The sequence below is a fragment of the Marmota monax genome, unplaced genomic scaffold, assembly GCF_021218885.2.
Source record: "Marmota monax isolate L192 unplaced genomic scaffold, Marmota_monax_Labrador192_F-V1.1 WCK01_AAM20220418_F8-fsc00096, whole genome shotgun sequence".
NCBI classification, from domain to species: Eukaryota; Metazoa; Chordata; class Mammalia; order Rodentia; family Sciuridae; genus Marmota; species Marmota monax.
Window position 1 is genome coordinate 7,595,468 of NW_026695236.1, and position 18,664 is coordinate 7,614,131.

An 18,664-nucleotide genomic window follows, 5' to 3' on the forward strand; every position below is an offset into this window, starting at 1 on the left:
AAGCAGAGATGCTTAAATATGCTGTTTATCATGCATATATTGATGGGTACATTCAGAGCTGAGAGGCAATAAATTGATGCCTGACACAGTAACTGTGGAAGATGTTAAATGCTGATTTTTATTTTTTCTCATGAAAAGTTTTGTGTGTTCTTCTAAGTGTCCCACTGTTATCTTCTACCTTTTCATGGTGGCCTTCTGGCTTTCAGCATTTATCAGTTTGGTGTGTCACATGTTTCCTCTAGCTTCAGTGAAGTATGACAGGGTGACTAGCACCCTGGTAGAGCAGGTTCCTGCTAGGAGGGGAGAGCCACTGGGAAGATAAAAAGTCTGAAATAATCAGTAAGAAATAAAGACAAAGCCAGAGATTAGATTTAGGAAGTGGGGTGCCTGATGGATCTTTCAGCCCTTATAAGAACTGGAACTGAAAACATGAAAAAGGCCCCAATTCTTAAAAGGAAGTACATCAAAGGCAGGGATAAGGTTTTCAAAGGCAGGGATAAGGTTTCATGTGGGAGGAGTCTTATTTTGGTGCTTGGCAGGTTACGCCCAAATCAGGGAGGCAGTGTTTGATCCTAAGGCTCTGAGCTAAGACAGGGCCCCAGCATGATCTGGACTTTCTTGAACCTGGGAATTTCACTCAGGAGTTTCCAGAAAAGCAGCTTCCCTGTCTTATGTTGGCTTGAACAAATCCATAATTCATATACAGCATCCAACAGTGGGGAAGCCCAAGTCCGGCTTTCATCTGGCCTCAAAGCCTTCCTTTCAGGAAGAATGGAGCCCTCTCCATGAAGCCTCTTGTAGTCACAGACACAACATTCAGACTTCCCACCCTGAGTACTAATCCTCAGGTCCCCTCAGATTCTGGGAGTGCCTGTCACGCCCTCTGTCATGAAGATTTCCTTACTTGGGAGAAGCATTCTCTTTTCCATTCTTGTAAGGATCCCCTCCTGCTCCCAACACACACACACACACACACACCCCACACACCCCACACCCCACAATGACAAGTTACTCCAGACTTTTACTTGCAATCATTCTCTTCTGTCTTCTCATGGTCCAGCTTGGATGTGGGTAATGAATGAGAATGGCAGAACTGATTTCATGATCTCATGGCAGGTTGTGCATATGGGGCCTACCCTCTCTCTTAAGAGGTGTGTACAAGCGGTTGGCATTCTTAAAGTTTTCCTCTACTTTTGAGGCCTCAAGCAATAATGAGATTTTAAAAAATCATATTTAACAACTTGATAAAAGGATGTCATCCTCCAAACTAGTCTCTTAAGTTCAAAATTCTAATATATATTTTTTTCTTCTTACCATTCTCCAGATGGAGCGCAAATCTAATATCTGTACGTTCCTCTCACGTTTTTAGAAGTGATTCCACCTTGACTTTTTTTTCTTTATGGTACCATAGACTTGAGTTTTTTTCCCTTGAGGAAATCAATCACCACCTGTTTGATTCTCCCAGTGGGTAACAGCCCCCAATATATCATAATAAATAAAAATTTAGGATAATTTCTGATAACCATCCAGGGCACTCTGCCAACTCCTGCTAATACTTGGGAACAAGTTTAAAGTACATATGACCTTCAAAGTCTCTGGAACAGGTTCCTTAACATTTCTCTGTGTGACCTGGGTGGTGAACAATGATTGCTGTTGACCTGGTTTGGCCACCTCTCAATGTGTCCTATACCTCGCTGAGGGTGTGGGCTGCTTGGCATTCTTGAAGTTTCTTCTGTTTTCCAAGTGGCTGAAGCAATTCTTAATTGTTTTCATAGTGATGGAATAGGTCTGCTGACTTAGAAATTTTTAACAACAGAATTTTCATATTATATACTTGGAGGGCTGTATGACCATATTGTTAAGTGGGCTGTGGTACATTTGAACGACATCTCTGGTAATCATGGAAACAGTTGTTCTCCTTTTATGCTAGCACACGGCTGGTCAGCCAACAGCACTGGAGCTGTATGGCCATCTGTGACTGGACTCAAGCACCCATTTGGAGGCTTATGCTGCAGATCCTGGACCGCCCACGCAGTAGAGGACTTGCCACATTTGCCAGCTTGTGCCAGAGATTGTATTACACTTCTACACTGGAGATTAAGAAATGTTGATCATTGCAAGCAGAAAAAAATAAAAGGTTTATTGAGGATATTACCAAAACTAATTGTATCACCTCCCCCATTTAATGCACAATTCACCTAGAACAACATTCCATTGTTTCTGAAAATGATGTGATGTTTCCTAGTCATCATTTGATGGAGGAAGGCAAAATTTTTATATTCTTTTTTTCTTGGAGACTCTGGGTAGCCAGAATAATAGGACAAGATCCATAAATGAGGTGGAAATATACAAAGAACTAGGACAAAAATGGTTTGTTTTTCACAATTTAGATACAGACTGATTATAAATGAAAGATACACATCCAAAGTATCTTTTTTCTTATAAAAAGCATGCAGGGGAAACAGGTGTCTGGACTTCCAGAAGGAAAAACCTGTCAGTTCCTGATACTTAGTCGGTGCTCAGATAAGTTAATCATGGAAGGAGTTCTGAGCAATGGAGTCGATACACATCCAAAGTATCTTTTTTCTTATAAAAAGCATGCAGGGGAAACAGGTGTCTGGACTTCCAGAAGGAAAAACCTGTCAGTTCCTGATACTTAGTCGGTGCTCAGATAAGTTAATCATGGAAGGAGTTCTGAGCAATGGAGTCGATTCTGAACACTGAGTATTTTGAAAGGAAGTTATTGATTGTTTGGTTTCTTTTTTTCTGTAGCCTTTGTAGCCTTTGTGGTTTCATTAACCAAACAGTTGGCTCTGGCTACTGTTGGGCTCTTGGAAGCAGGGATAGGAGATCTCATCAGAGGGCTGCATGCACAGAGCACAGATGATCCTCAGTGTTTATCAGCACAAGTCCTTTCCATTCAAAGACTTTTGCCAAGTTAGGAGGAAGCCAGCAAAACAGGAGGCGAGGCATGTGTCCACTGTATGGCAGCTTCCCTGAGTCATGTGGTCCAGTGAAAGTGAATGTCTTGTGTATCCACCACTTACCAGGCACTGGACAAAAGGTCTACCTGAGTGAATTGTGTGCGGGATCTTCCTATCCACAGGAGAAGAAGCTTGAAGCAGAAGCTCAAATGAAGTTTTCATTTCTCTCCCACTGTCTTAATTCAGATCCTCACACTTTTTATAAAAGCTTACCTTTCTGTCTCTGTTCTCATCTCCCTATACCCATCTTGCACACAGCAGCAAGTACTGTATCTGATTGTATTAGCACCTTGATGAAAATGTCAATGATGTCCCATCAACAGCCTTATCATGGCTTATGATGCTCTCTATTATTTGGTTCCTTCCCACCTCTTCAGCCTCATCTCTGCCACTTTTTGCCATGTATATTAAATATTTTTTTGTTTATCTCCTTTTGCTTACAAATTCCTTGAGTGCAGAGCCCATACCTTATCTTTTTGTCTTTAGCTAATAGCATAATATCTGGCATTTTGAAGTTCAGTTAGTATAAACATTGATTTATTGAGGTCAGGGATCCTCATTTACAGGATTCTTTTTAAGCTAAGCACCCAAATTCCTGACCTACAGAAACTGAGATCATGTCTTTAAGCTAGCAAATTTTGAGGTAATTTGTCATGCACAAACATAATCAATAATCTCTCTGATGTGACATTCCTTGCTTTGCGTCTGGGAAGTAGGTATCTTCCAGAACTGTGCACACTGATGTGCTGGACCACTACAGGTACAAGAAAGAGAAGCCAGATGAGTGGTGATACATACAAATAAACTTCAAAAAGACTGACTTTATCAAATAATTAAAAAAAAACATTTTATGGAATAAAATAATTGAAAATTTATGAATATGCAAGTTGGGATGAGTAAAACTCAAGTGTTCTAAGATCCTGTGTTGAATTTAATTCAATTATTTTAATTCCATAAATATTATTCTATTCATTTTATATAGTCAATCTTTTAGATTTACTTATACATACTTACCACTTATTTTGCTCTTCTCTATTTTGGACTATTCAAATCACATGTTACAAGATTTCTTTTTTGAGAGTCATAGGGAACCAAATTTTTTAAACATTCCAGTTTGTTGGAATATGTCTTTAATTTCTTGTACTTGTTGAAGATATTTTTGTTAAGTGTAGAATTCCAGGTCACTAACACAGGCTTTCTGTGTGTTCAAGCCTGAAGTACACCATCTCCAGGTGCAAGTGTGACCATTGGTGGCTTAAGCTATGAGGCTGATCACTGCTGCTGTGAGGGTCACGCCTCTCCCCCACCCGCAAGGTGCTCTCCACATCTCTTCCGCATCACTGGTGTTTTAATTTCACTGTTGTGTGTATATGAATGGATTTCTGTTTATCTTCTTTTTGGTTTTCCTTTTTATTGGTGCATTATAATTTTACATTACTGTGTAAAATTTGCCATTACATACTTGAAGATGCACACAGTATAATTTGGTCAGTTTCATTTCCTCGCACTTCTCCCTTCTCTCCCCTTTTTATTTGTCTTTGTTTGTATTTCTTGGGCTTCATGAACCTGAGATATTGCCTATGTTCCATTTTATTGATATTTTCATTCCGTAACTTAGAATAGTTACACTTAGACTTTTGCTTCCTCTTCTCCATTCCTTTTATTCATACTTTCATATTTTTCATCACTACTTCAATTTTTGTGGTGCCTTCTGCATAGTTTCTTTTTAACTATTTCCAGTTTGCTGAACAGATTAAGAAGCCTATATGTTGAATTTTTGTTTGGGGTCAGTGTAAAATTCTATTCTAGAAATTCTATTCACTTTCTTTTTGACCCTGAAATTATGATATTTTTTCTCCTTTCATTTTCTTAAATACTCTAAAAATATATTTAAAGTAATTCATGTTTAATAATTGAAAGATTATTTATTTTTTGGAGTTGTTACAGTTTGGATGTGAGGTGTCCTTCAAAAACTCACATGTAAGACAATGCAAGAAGATTTTGAGAAGAAATGATTGGGTTATAGCCTTAACCTAATCAGTGAATCAATCCATGATGGGATTAGCTGAGTGGTAACTGGAGGCAGGTCGAGTGTGGCTGGAGGAAGTGGTTAATTGGGGGCATGGCTATAGGGTATATATTTTGTATCTGGAGAGTGGAGTCTCTCTCTCTCTCTGCTTTCTGATTATCATGTGAGCCCTGTCCCTCTGCCACACTCTTCCGCGATGATGTTCAGCTTTACCTTGACCTCTGAGGAATGGAGACAGCCTTCTATGGCTAAAACCTCTGAAACTGTGAGCCCTCAAATAAACTTTTTCTCTACAAAACAGGAGTTCATGTGGATTCATTTCTGTTGGTTAGTTTTTATTGTTTCTGAACGATTCTCCCTTATGGTGCCTTATTTTTTTCCTGTCTCATTTTTGACTGTGAAATACTCAGAGTGTCCACATAAAATTCCTTGTGGATTTTTTTTGAGGTATAAGATAAGCTGCTTTCATTGCTAGAGATTTTTTTCTTGTTTTGCTAATTCCAGCCCTTTTCAGGGACCAATTTTAATTTGATGTGTTTGAACTCTGATTGTGACATAAATTCTAGCCACAAATAAGCCTGAGATTTGCCTGTGACTCTGAAGACTTTGTGAAACATTTTATAGCTCATCCCTTTCCCCTCTCAGAGCCAAGATGAGTTTGCTTGCATTTGCCTGGGATGTGGAACAGGGTTAGGTGTTCTTGTTTAGGCCTTCCTTACCTAAGTGAGGTGCCCTTTGTGACATAGACTTTATTGCTGCTGAGCTTTTGTGGTCTACCCTAGGCCTTGGGAGATTGTCACAATATAAGCCCTACCCACATTTGGTAAAATCTCATAACTAAAGAGATTTCAGTGTTATGCTCATATCCCTGGACTTATGCCTTTGCTCAGATTTTGGGGATAATGATACATAAATCTCTTGTCATTGCTACAGTATTTTCAAAAGATTCTTAAAATATTTAAAAATTAGTTTTAAATTTTTTGTCATTGGAAGTTTGATATAAATACCTGGTTTAGCAAGGCAATAGAAAGAGGAAATATCTTCTATCTTTAAACTTTTCTTTTGTAGTTATTTTTTCCCCTCAATCATTTGATTATTTAGTTTGTTTAAATTTTTTCTAATCTAGTTTCCACTTTTCAGTTGCTCTATTTAGGTAAGTTTAATCAGTTGTTTAGCCTCTTTGATTCTGGGGGCAGGGGTGGAGGAAGCATAGAAGTGACTTGCCATGTAATTCAAAGAGAATTGTATAGTTTGGTGATTTGACAGATGCATACACTTGTGTAGTCACCATCCAAATTAGGATCTAAAGTGTTTCCATGCCCCAATGTATTCTAAATCCCAATGTGTCTTTTTTTTCATTCAGTTAGCCCATAACCTGGCCACACTGTTCAAAATCTAAGAACAAAGCTTAGTTTCACCTGTTCTGCTCTAAAATTATGTATACATATCCATCACAGGGAGTAACATTTTCTCTGTTAATTTTCACCTAACATCCCATGCTTCAAATTTATTCATGGACTGTGTTTATCGGTACTTTATTGCTCTGTGTTTTTGAGTGGTGTTCACAGTTTGAATATGCTACCATGTATTAAAACTCATTCCACCCAGTAAGGGACATCTGGATTATTTCCATACCACAGCTATTTTAAAACTCCTTGCATATTTTTTTTTTTTTTGTGGAGTGAGATGTTACTATCCTTTGGGTTATGACCTAAGAGTAGAATTTCTGGAGCAGTCCATTTGAAAGAGTTAGCCAAAATTTTCCTAAATTTGATTTAAAAAACTAAAGCAAACATAATACCAGGGAAATCAGTGCAAAAATAAGCATAGTAAATGCAGAAAACCCCTACATCATAATCAAACAATCTGAAATCAAATATAATAAGCATATCTTAAAAGTGGAGAGAAAAGAAATTTTCACGGGGGGAACAGCAATCTGAGTAATATCTGATTTTTCTTACTAAAAAAAAGAATACAAGAAGATGGTGGAATGACAAAATTACAGTGCTTACAGAGAGCAATTTGTCAGGTAAAATTTCTATCTAGTGACAATAGTTTTGGAAAATGAAGGTGAGATATGTACACTTTCAAATATACAAAAGTTGGGGAAATTTTTCCAGAGGATACTTACACTCCAGTATGTGCAAAGGGCTGCTCGGCTTGCCACAGCCTCTGTAGTCCTCCCCCTCCCTCTGTCTCTGACACCTCACAGCCCCCTGCTCAGCTGCTTCAGCCACAGATACTCCAGGAACATCTGTGAACATCTTTCTGCCACCTTCTTGGCCTTCTGAGGACACCTCTGCTGCTACATGGCTTCTTTCCTTGAAATACTTTACTTTTATTTTCTAAGTTTTTAATTTTGTTTTAAAGTTTTTCTTTTTTTCTACTGCTAAATTTTATATCTGAGATTGTTGGCCATTTAAGGAAATCCATTAATTTGTTGTTTCTACTGAATAATTTGGTGGTTTGTTTTCTTCTTTTTTTTAATATTTTGTTGATTCAACCTCATCTATATGCACCTGAGGGTATAAATCCATGTAATGGTTTTGCTTTGCTGATAAACAGTGCTGCTTTAGTACCACATTGGTTCTCTTGGAAGGGCTGCACTTAAAAGTGGGGGACTCCTAGGTTCATCTTATCCAGTTTCGGGTAGGCTCCAGACAGCCCTTCAACTGATGTAGGTGTTTATTCTAGGGTAATCCAGCTCCATGTTCTCTAAAAGTCTAGCACTCCCAAGTCTTCTTTTAGCCTTTGTTGCTGTTGCCATTATGACCTCCTTTCTACTTTCCTTTCTCTTCCACCCTTGTATTTTTTTCTTTATATGTTTGCATTTTATTATAAAATCTATTGCAATACATCCTAAAATTAGATATGTTGTCACAGGAGAGTCCTTCTGCACGGCCATATTGCAGAAAATCAAAGTCAAGAATCTTGTCTTAGGCTAGAAAAGTCACTGCATCTCATTTACTCTCAGTTCATTTTCCCTGTGTGAAATAGATGCTATAATAAGGCCACTTCAAGATGAGGTTGAAGATTATTGAGGTAGTGTTTGTGAACTCACTTTGCAACCATTGGTTACACAGCAGTTAGCACGTAGAAGATGTTCAATTATTCCTTGTCAAACGAACCAGTAGATGAACATAAAGCTTTACCTCCTGTGGACCAAGAGAGAAAAATTGGAGCATGCTTAGCAGTTTTCCTCACTAAAGCTGCAGAAAGTCTTGGCAGTGCCATCCCCCTCCCTGTGACAACATGCTGGGAGCAAACCAGAAATAAAAGGAAAATGTGAAGAGAATGCTCGTGTATGAGATTCTACTGGGGATGATTGAGAGGGGTAGATGGAAGAGGATGTGAGAAATGTGTTGACATGATAAAACACAGGCAAGATGGTTAGTGCACTTGAGGATAGCTGCAAAACGAATGAACTCAGAACAACAACAATCAGAAAATAGCCAGAAGGAGAAAACACTGATGGTGTTAGACATTGTTTTTCATTTCAAGCTCCTATTTATTGCCTGAGAAGCAGCTGGATGTGGTATGCACACTCTACTTGCCCATTCCTTTCTTATTATGAAGTCACCAGCAATCGGATTCTTGGATGCTGCTTGTATAATTCAATTTCATTACTTTTTCCTCTCCTTAACACCAAGATTACAAGGCTCTTTTACACCTATTACTTTAAATAAGGCTTAAATCAACACAGTGAAATGGACATTTTTTAAATTCCTCTTTGTCCAGTTAATAAAATTGAAGTGGGTTTCTTATACTTCTGTCCTTTGATTTTTGAGATAAGGCTCAGTCTTTCCATTTCCATTATTTTCTTAGATTGTCTCCCTTTGGTCCACAGCTCAGATTTCTCAGTAGTAGTCATAGACTAAGCAGGTTCTACTTGCACATGCCCAGATTCCATGATGGATTTTTGTTTCTTGCACTTATCAAGAAGGATTAGGTAGGTCTTAACATTTGGAGTTTAATTATCAGCCAGGTTGTATTTATCATCTTTTATAGTCTCTCCTTCTCTCTGGTTGACAGATATTTTTAAGAATCTATATTTTTAACTTTAATTTGTTTATTTCATCTTGCATTAATAAATCCATGCTAATAGACTAGGCTTTAATACAGGAGGAAAAATGAGAGAAGTGAGAAGTTGTGTTAACATATAGACGGCATGCCATGAATTTCAAAGCTCTGGGTTTTGTGGAAGTAATTCAGGAGAGGGAAAAATGATTCTTTATGTGATTCAATGTCCATGGGGTAAAAAGAAATACATTGTTTGCAAGTAGGTTGTGTATTACTGGAATTTCTCTTGTTTATCTTCACAGAAGGGATGTTGCATAACATGGTGAACAACTCACTCAAAAACATCTCTCCAGAAAATGCGGTTTGAGTTGATGAGGCTACTTTTTATTATATCCTTTGGGAGCTTTATGAAAAAGCAGAAAAACATAGCACAATTCACATAAAAATATACCACAATTCAATGGAAGCAACTCTATGAGGGCAAATATTCAGTATGGATGTGCAGCCTAATTTGTGAATATATGTATGTAGATATGTGTATTTGTATGCATATGTATATACATTACTAAATATATGCATATATCTGTGCTATGTATATGTATATATATTTATTTTAAATAAATATCCCAGTGTAATTTATATAAAATTTAAAAAGTCATTTAAATTATACACTTTAATGCAAAATGACCACTTTAAATGCCCATATACCTACACATTTAGCTCTATAAACATTTCTGTCACCTCCTACATCCTGTGCTTCATTCCACTGAAACTCCCTGACACTCTTTAAGCCATCACTGATCTGCTTTCTATGACTAAAGCTTTAGATTTTTATTTTCTCATGAAAATATGTGCTCTTTTGTGTCTGGATTCTTTTGTTCAGCATAGTGTTTTTAAAGATTCATATGTAGCTGCATGTATCTCTAATTTTCTTTCTTTCTTTTTCTTTTCTTTTTTTTTGGTTAGTAGTATTTTATTGTACAAAAGGGTAAAATTTAAAGACTGATAGAAGTTTTTTCCTCTCTAAAGTGATTTCCCTCATCAATTTTGGCTAAACATTTTTCATAAATTTAAATATATGGTGTGAATATGCAATATATTAATAAACTAACAGGACATTAAAAATGAGAGCTTTTTTCTTATTATATGGTAAACCTCAAGAAAATAGGTGGAATGAAAAGGGGGAAATACTTCTGCATTCCAAAGTGAGATGCAAATCTACCTGAATGGAACTTACAAAACAGGCAGTTCAGTCCATGATTTTTAAACTGAGTTCAACTCCCAAAGACATTGAGGAAGCCAAGAAAGTAGTTGCGAATTATAGCTGAATATTTAAGAGAGCATTGTTGGTGAGTGCTATAGTGTTGATGTTGAATATTCTCCCAAAACTCATGTATTACAGGCTTGGTTCCCAGGTTAGTACTATTGGTAGGCAGTAAAACCTTCAGGTTCGAGGCCTAGTGACAGGTCCTTAGGTCACTGCAGATGTGCACATGAAGGGGATGGTGGGACTGTAACCCTCTTCTCTTTCTGTTTTGCTTCCTAGCTCATGATGTGCACAGGTTTTCTTTGCCTCTTGCTCCTGCTGTGATGTGCTGCCTCACCCCCAACATTGGGACCCACTGATCATGTGCTGTATCTTGTACATGAGGTGCTGCATGATGTACAGGCCCAAAGCAGTGGGACCAAGGGAACATGGACAGCAATCTCCAAAACTGTGAACCAAGATAAACTTTTCTCCATACTGATTATCTCAGGTATTATAGTGGTGGAACACTGACTAATAGTGTGCTATGTGTTCTACAGACTTAGTAGTTGTGAGTAATTCTCTCTTTTCTTCATTCTGAGTGAGACAGACTTCAAGGAAGCCACATGTAGAACTTGACTCTGTGCCCCCGAGTCTGCTGAGATGCAGGGTCTGGTACCACACCAATGCTTGGAAGTTCCAAAGTTGAATGCGTATGGGCTAGAATTGCCTCACTGATGGCAGTGTTCCTTCCAATGATGAAATGCAGGTATGTATGCATCCTTCTAAGGGAGGAAGAGTAAGAGAGAGCGTGCTGAGCCTAAGGCCATGTGAAAGGGACATTGCTCATGGAATTGCCTGGAGGGCTGATGAGATTCCCAGCAAGTAATAGGAAGGAACATACATGGAAATTTACACATATGACCAGCTCTTTAATGGGGGTATAGTCTTCATTTTAGGACACTGTAAGGAGAGACTGTAGCAATGTATGGAGGGAGCTTCTCCAAAGAATGTACAAAACACCTAAAGTGAGAGGTCAGATTAAATACCTCTGAAGCCCAGAGAGCCCAAATGTGAGCATGCAGCATGCCAGGATCTCCCTTTTGTACATTTTCTATCCCAATAGCTCTTCTGCCTCCCCTCTCTTCAACCCTGCAGTATCAGGAGAAACCTAGCAAATAGGAAAAGAAGAATAAGGGTGCAGAAAAAGAGAATTTAAATCAAACACATATACCTGGGGTAGGTCTACGCTAGGGGAGAATAGAAATTTTAAATCTCAATAAATTCTAGATTTTATTTCTTTTATTCCTACACTTAGTTGGACACATAACTACTAAGTGATGATTTTCTTGTGATTTAGTAACAACACCCAAGGAGCTGTTATGCAATACATCTAAATGAGCAGTGGGGGAAGGAAAGGATAAGTTTTGTATGTTATTTCATTACATAGGCCCAGCTAAATAAAAATTAATGTAATTTGTGTATAGTCACATGACTAAAATTTATAATCTAAAATATATTTTATTGGCCAAAACACAAAATGACTAATAATAACAACCATAATTTATATATCGTCAGTATGAAATCATTCAGTGACCTGTTATGAAATATACTACACTGTTATGAACTATATATTACATAATATACTATGTAATAGATATTGGACTCTCATGACATCACCAAAGGGTTATCCACAGTCCAGTAAATCTAACCATCTACAGATGCCATACATGATACCAAATGACACTTTAATATTTAAAATTTCTTAATTTATTCCAAAAATTATTGGGAAAATAAGACATCTTTTAGAAGAATTTGTGGCTTGAATTATTCTTGTTCTTGGCTTCCTATGTTTGCCATCTTCTACTATACCTAGATTCAGATACAAAAGTTTTTAGAATGGCAGCAGGTAGTCAAAATAAGAAGCTGGATTCTTAGATCTCAGTTTAGGGAAAAAAAAATTGTGACTTCAGGTAATTGATTTGACTCAGAGTGAAACACCACAGAACAGTTGAGTTTATTCCTCAGAAAGAATAAGGTGACAAGACATAGGTGAACTATCAAGTCCCTCATCAAGTTGGGGAACTTGATTACTTCATCATAGTGGAGAAAGAAGAAAGCTATTTCCAGATTATATATAGTCCACCCCCACATGCTCTAGATACCAGGAGTAAGGTAACAAAATTAATGAGTTAGAGAATTCACCTGTCATATGTGGGGAATGAGCCTTCGTTTCTACCACTTCATCCTTATTGGTTGTGTCACTGATAATCTTTGGTGGAAAAGCCAGTGTCACACTCTTAACCTTTATAATCTTATTGACGTTCCTCCATACATTTGATCATTCCTTCTATCTTTTTAACTTGTGCATTTTAGTTATATATGGCAGTAGAATCCATTTTGATGTGTTTATGCAAGCATGAAATAAATCTTATTCTAATTAGGAACCCTGTCTTGTGGATGTACATGATAGTGAGATTCACTGTGGTGTATTCATATATAAACATAGGAAAGTTAGTTCTGATTCATTCCACTGTCTTTCCTTTTCTTTACCTCCCCTCTCTTCCCTTCATCCCCCTTTGTCTAATCCACTGAACTTCTATTGTTTCCCCCCCTTGCTGTGGGTTAGCTTCATTCCTTATATCTGAACATTCTGTTCACTATGCTCCTTAGGTATGTATTCTCTGGGTCTTCCCCCAACCTCACTGACTCTAGCAAGTTTTTATTTTGGAGTGGCTTAGGTCTCAGTCTGTATACTCATTTTATTCTCTGTCTGAATGCACTATCTAGGCAATTTCAATGGTCCCTTTTTTAAAAATACCATATATTTGCTGAGGAGTATCCCAATGTGTATCTCTATTCCCTGGGATTTCCGTGAATTCCAGTATCGTATCCACCTATTCAACAGGTCACTTAAAACTGCTATTCACTCTATTCTTTACTTTTTGGTAAATGGCAACTCTCATATTTCTAGAGCTTGGGACAAAAACAACAACAACAACAAAACAAAAAACCAGGGTGTTTCTGACGTCTTTTCTTCCTCTCACATTCCTTGCCTACTAAGGAATGAATTGTGCTCCTCTCAAAATTCTTAAGTTGAAGGTTGAAGCCCAAACCTCCAGTTCCTCAGAATGTGGCATTTGGAGACAGGAGAAATAAAGAGGTAAAGTGAAGTCATGTGGGTGGACTGTAATTCAGTTTGACTGCTGTCTTTACAAGAATAGATGAGGATGCACAGAGGCATGATCACATGAACACACAGCAAGAAAGCAGCCATCTCATTGGTAAGCCAAAGAGAGGCCCCAGGAGAAACCAATTCTGTTGATACCTTGATCTAGGACTTTAGCTTCCAGAACTGTGAGAAAATAAATTTCTGTTGTTGAAGCCATCTGGTCTGGGGCAATTTTCTTTTTTTAATGCCACCCCTAAAACTAACACAACATCCAACATATAAGAGAATCCAAAATTCTCTTATACATCCCAAATGTGACTATTTCCCCATTTTCCGTTACATCCCGTGTTCTCATCATGGTCAACTCATTGCATATCTTGTTTGGCTCTAATATCTTCTCAACTGAAATGCCCACTTTCACTCTTTATAGTTTCAATTATTTGTGTCCATCAGTTCTCCTACATTCACAGCTTCCCAGAACCACGACAACACAGCAACAAAAAACCCCTCTTTCCCTGAGTTATGAAGCCTTCCATGATTTGTCCCCACCTCTACCTAGCTACCTTTGCCATGCTACCTTTTTCTATCCCCTTCTTGGCTTACTCCTTCTTCCTCCCTGTTCTTGACCTCACCAAGGGCACAGCCACCTCAAGGGACCATGCTGCACACTTCCCACTCCCAAGATGCACAGAGCTTTTTCTCCTCCTGCCTTCAAGTCTGTGTGGAAATGTAGATTCATCAGAGGGAAGCTCTCAGTTACACCATGTAAAATGGCATTCTATCCTAACCACTCTCAATCCTCGGTTTTATTTTTCGTTTAACACTTTTCAAATTAAATATATAGTTTTAGCTTTTTAAAAAATATTTATGTTTTTATTTGTAGTTAATTAATTTTATTTATAATATTGTTAATTAATTAATTTATTTTTATGTGGTGATGAGGATTGAATCCAGGGCCTTGATCATGTTATGCGAGTGCTCTACCGCTGAGCCACAACCCCAGCCCCACCCCCTGCCCTTTTTTGTTTTAATTAAAGCTGACTTTATTGCCAGACTTTATCACAGTACTTGGGACTTTTTTGTATTCAATAAATATTTATTGATAGATGAATTAATGTCCACTCATGTGCTCACTCTCTTGGCTTTGAGTGCCTCAGGAAGGGAAATAGTTAATATTGGGGACTTTATTTCTTGTACTTGGAAAGAACTGCAAACCCCAGAGAATGGCACTGAAATACAGACTCAGTTTTGATAGTTAAAGTCTTCAGAATTGAACAATTCAAAATGGTTATCCAAGTCCACTGTTAATATGCTACTCTTGATTTGCAAAAGGTAATGGTTTTATAGGAATTGCTCTAGTTTCTGTATCCATATATTCTTTTTCCCTTTTGTTTATTCTGTTATTTATTTCCTGTTTTTTTTTTTTTTAAATTTCAGCATATCTAAATTTTGCCTAGGAGACTGTAGAAAACAGAACTGGGATCAGTGGATGGGGGCATGATGGAGGTCTGGGGTGAAGACTCTGTCCTAAATTTATAAAATGATTTCTAGAAATTAGAGCTTTGCAGGGGCAGCTAGCTTGTGTTACCAAATAATAGATTCTGTCAATAGCATGTTAAAGTTGGAGGAGTGGTGGTGGGAAAGTTGCAGAGAAAAACATAAACACTAGATTGTTATTTTAGGTGGCATTAGGCTAAGCAATATCCTTATATTTTATAGGGATAGGAAGGCAGAAAAGATCCCCAAAATACTATGTCCATTACTATTGATGGAAAGCAGAAGAATCATAACTTTTTATTTATATTCATGCCTTTTTTCCCTTAGTAGACCACAAACCAATCAAGGGCAGTGCCTACAGCTGATAACATTGAACAAAAATAGATGGCTGTGATACCAATGCTAATGGCAGCAGTGGTGTTAAGGCTGGCCTTTAAGTATAAAGGCAAGGACTCTGAAATTAGAGTTATTCAAGTATGGCCTGTAACTTACCAGTCAAATGGGACTTTCAAGATATTTTATTTCTTAGATTCCTTATTTATAAAGGGAGGTAACAATAGAACACATCCTAAGTCACTCTATAAAGCATTGAGCAGAAAGCCCAATCTTAGCAAGTGCTCAGTATACCTTGGCATAAGCAATACAAATTACATTGAGTGATAACTAAACAAAAATAATGATTACCTTGTGCTTGCCATTATCGTCCTCATAGGGGACAGATATGAAGGGTGGGAGTCTGTTAGTTTCTGATGCAGATGGGTCTGCCCACCTGGCCCATTCGAGTGCACGAGCCTCAGCAGGCTCTTTGTCCCTATTTCAGACCCCACTTTCATTTACCATGCAAATTACAGGATAGCACAGGGTGAGAACAGTTCTGTTATAATAAACTGGGAGATCTGCACAGCCTGCTGGGGTGGCTTTCTGTCCTCATTATTGAAGAAGAAAATGTATTCAGCATCATCCAGGTCCTTTTGTGCCCACATTTCCATATTGATTAAACCTCACCATTCCTGGCTTCTTCAAATTGCTCTCTCATGCCTCATCTCCTTGTTGCTTTGCCATCTGTTTAGTGTGTTTCTTGCTGGCCTGATGATCTAGGCTTTATTTTTCTTTGCAGGTTTTCTGAAATCAATCAAGTAAAAGTAAAAATGATAAATGAGCACCTATTGAGTGCCTACTATGTTTCTGATACTTTGCATAATGTTATCTAAAGCACAGTAATCCTATGAAATGGATGGTATCGCTATTTCTAGTTGACAAATTAAAAAGCATTCCATGATCATAAAAATGCCAAGTAGAGGAAATGGGATTTGAATTCTATGCCTACTGCTCTTATACCATCTATAGGCAGAATCATGTGTCAGGTCTATGTCAAGTCATGGGGAGAAAGCTGAGTTGAGTAAGGCAAGGCTCTGCTCATAAGAGCTTGCAATTTCCATGAGAATTCAAGACATAGGTTTATAAAATCCCAGTGTGTAATACAGATGAATGCAGTTTTCCATGAAAATAAAATGGTGGTGGGAAATAGCACAAGTTGGAGAATACATTTCTCTTTTAAAAAGAACAGTTACTTCTCAACATTTTGTAGCTATGGGAGAATATGTTGTTGCCCTCTGAATTTTTATGAGAAATAGAAATCTGGGTTTGTATGTGCTATCTTCTTACTTTTAGATATTGGAAACTAATAAAAAGATAAAACAAAAAATGTACTCACAACAGTATAACAGTATATGAACCTATAGAAGGAACTCAGTAGTTTAGCTCCTTGTCATTTCCTGGAAATGCCTGGGAAAATGATTTCATTTCTGGTTCTGCAGAAGTGAGTTCTGAAATGTTCTCAAATCAGGCCTGGTATAGCCTGATATCTGTGTTTGAGAGCCTGGCTATATGTCAAATAGTTTGTGCTTATATTGTGAGTTATAGATCTTTGAGGGCAATGAATGCCAGGAGGAAATGAGGTGGTCCTTGGCAAATATACAAATTAGCCTAAGTGCACAAAGGTGACTGTTATGTTTCTAACAATTTTGATGTGAATCTGTGATTCTTTTTTTGGTGGGAGAGGGGTATCAGGGAGGAAACTCGGGGGCACTCAACCACTGAGCCACATCCCCAGCCCTATTTTATATTTTATTTAGAGACAGGATCTCACTGAATTGCTTAGTGCCTCACTTTTGCTGAGGATGGCTTTGAACTTGCAATCCTCCTGCCTTAGCCTCCTGAGCCACTGGGATTACAGGCATATGCCACTACACTGGACTTGATATAATTCTTGCTCATACTGATGTTGTCATCTGCAACTGCAAGGCTTTGGGCCAGAAATCTATTCATGTCTCTGAGTTTTGTTAACTCTGGTTAATTTCTTGGCAGGGTTTTCTGACTGTAATGGTTTTATTTTATGTCATTCAGATAGGTAAACCCTATTTGACTTAGCTTAATAGTTCTATATCAGGTATTTCCACCAGTTTTTACCTATTATTGCTAATTATTAATTGGGTGGTTGTGTAGTGTTCAAAAAAGGACAACTATGTGCTTGTTCCTATCTGTTAGCTAGAGACCTCTGGCCTAGGTCCTGAAATATGATGTGCTCACTAGACTTTGGAATTTACAATCCAGAAGTGCACAATACCCAGAAAAGAAAAAAAATGTCCTCAGGACTTCTTCAGGAAGATTAATTACCATGAATCTAAAGGAGAACTTTGAAGTATGAAGGGTATGATGGGTAGAACAGAGAGGGACATTTCAATTATTAAGGAAATGATAAGAATAGAAATTTCAAGGTAGAAACTAATTAGTTAAATGTGCTAAAGTGGACCAAAGTAATAGTCTGAAAGCATGAAGTTTCCAGGAGAGAGCAACTGAATAATAACGACCTAGAAGTTTAGATTGCCTAGATGGGTATGGAGGATACTGATGATTTTCTAAGAAACTTTGATTCAACAAATATTTTTGATCTTGGTCTGCACAGAAATAAATTTCATGTTCTAAGTTTACTATGACAAATTTCAAACTTCTCCTTCTCTCTTTATATTTACTTTATAGTGGGTAATACAGCTATGGATCATATGAACATTCAAATAAATACAGTTATTACAAGGTCATGTAACAATAGGAGGAATTAAGGAAGTCTGTGGAAATCGTGATGGATTCTTGAGGGATGATTGAAATAAAATTTGACAGATGAGTAAAGTTAACTGGGAGTAGACAAAACAGCATATATGCAGATCCCAAAGTTCAGAACAAATACCAACGTGGCTGCAGTGCAGAAAGACAGGGGGTGATGTGTATCGGACATTGATTGACTAAGGTAGAAAGGTGCCAAAGGATCCTAGTATTTATTCCAAAAGAATGCAAAATTATTAAATGGTTTAACATGGAAGGAAGGGGGAGATGACAAGATTCCATCTGAATTTCCTGAAGTAGTTGTAGTCATAAAACCTAGAAATATGGGACTCCTTTAGCCTAGTCAGTTCTCCTCATTAATTACCATAGAGCACTAAAAAGGCAATGGAAAACAAAGTTAAATTTAGTTCAATTTAAGAGAATATTGGACACCTCTTTTGTGACACTTCACTATCCCCTCAGCCACTTCCTCCCCTGGCAATGCTTTGACAATTGGTATCTTGATGTTTTTGACCAGACTTTTGCAGGTGCAATGAGACAGTGTCTTGGGATCCTTCTGTGTCCGTGCAAACTTGAAATGTGGGAGTTAATGCTTG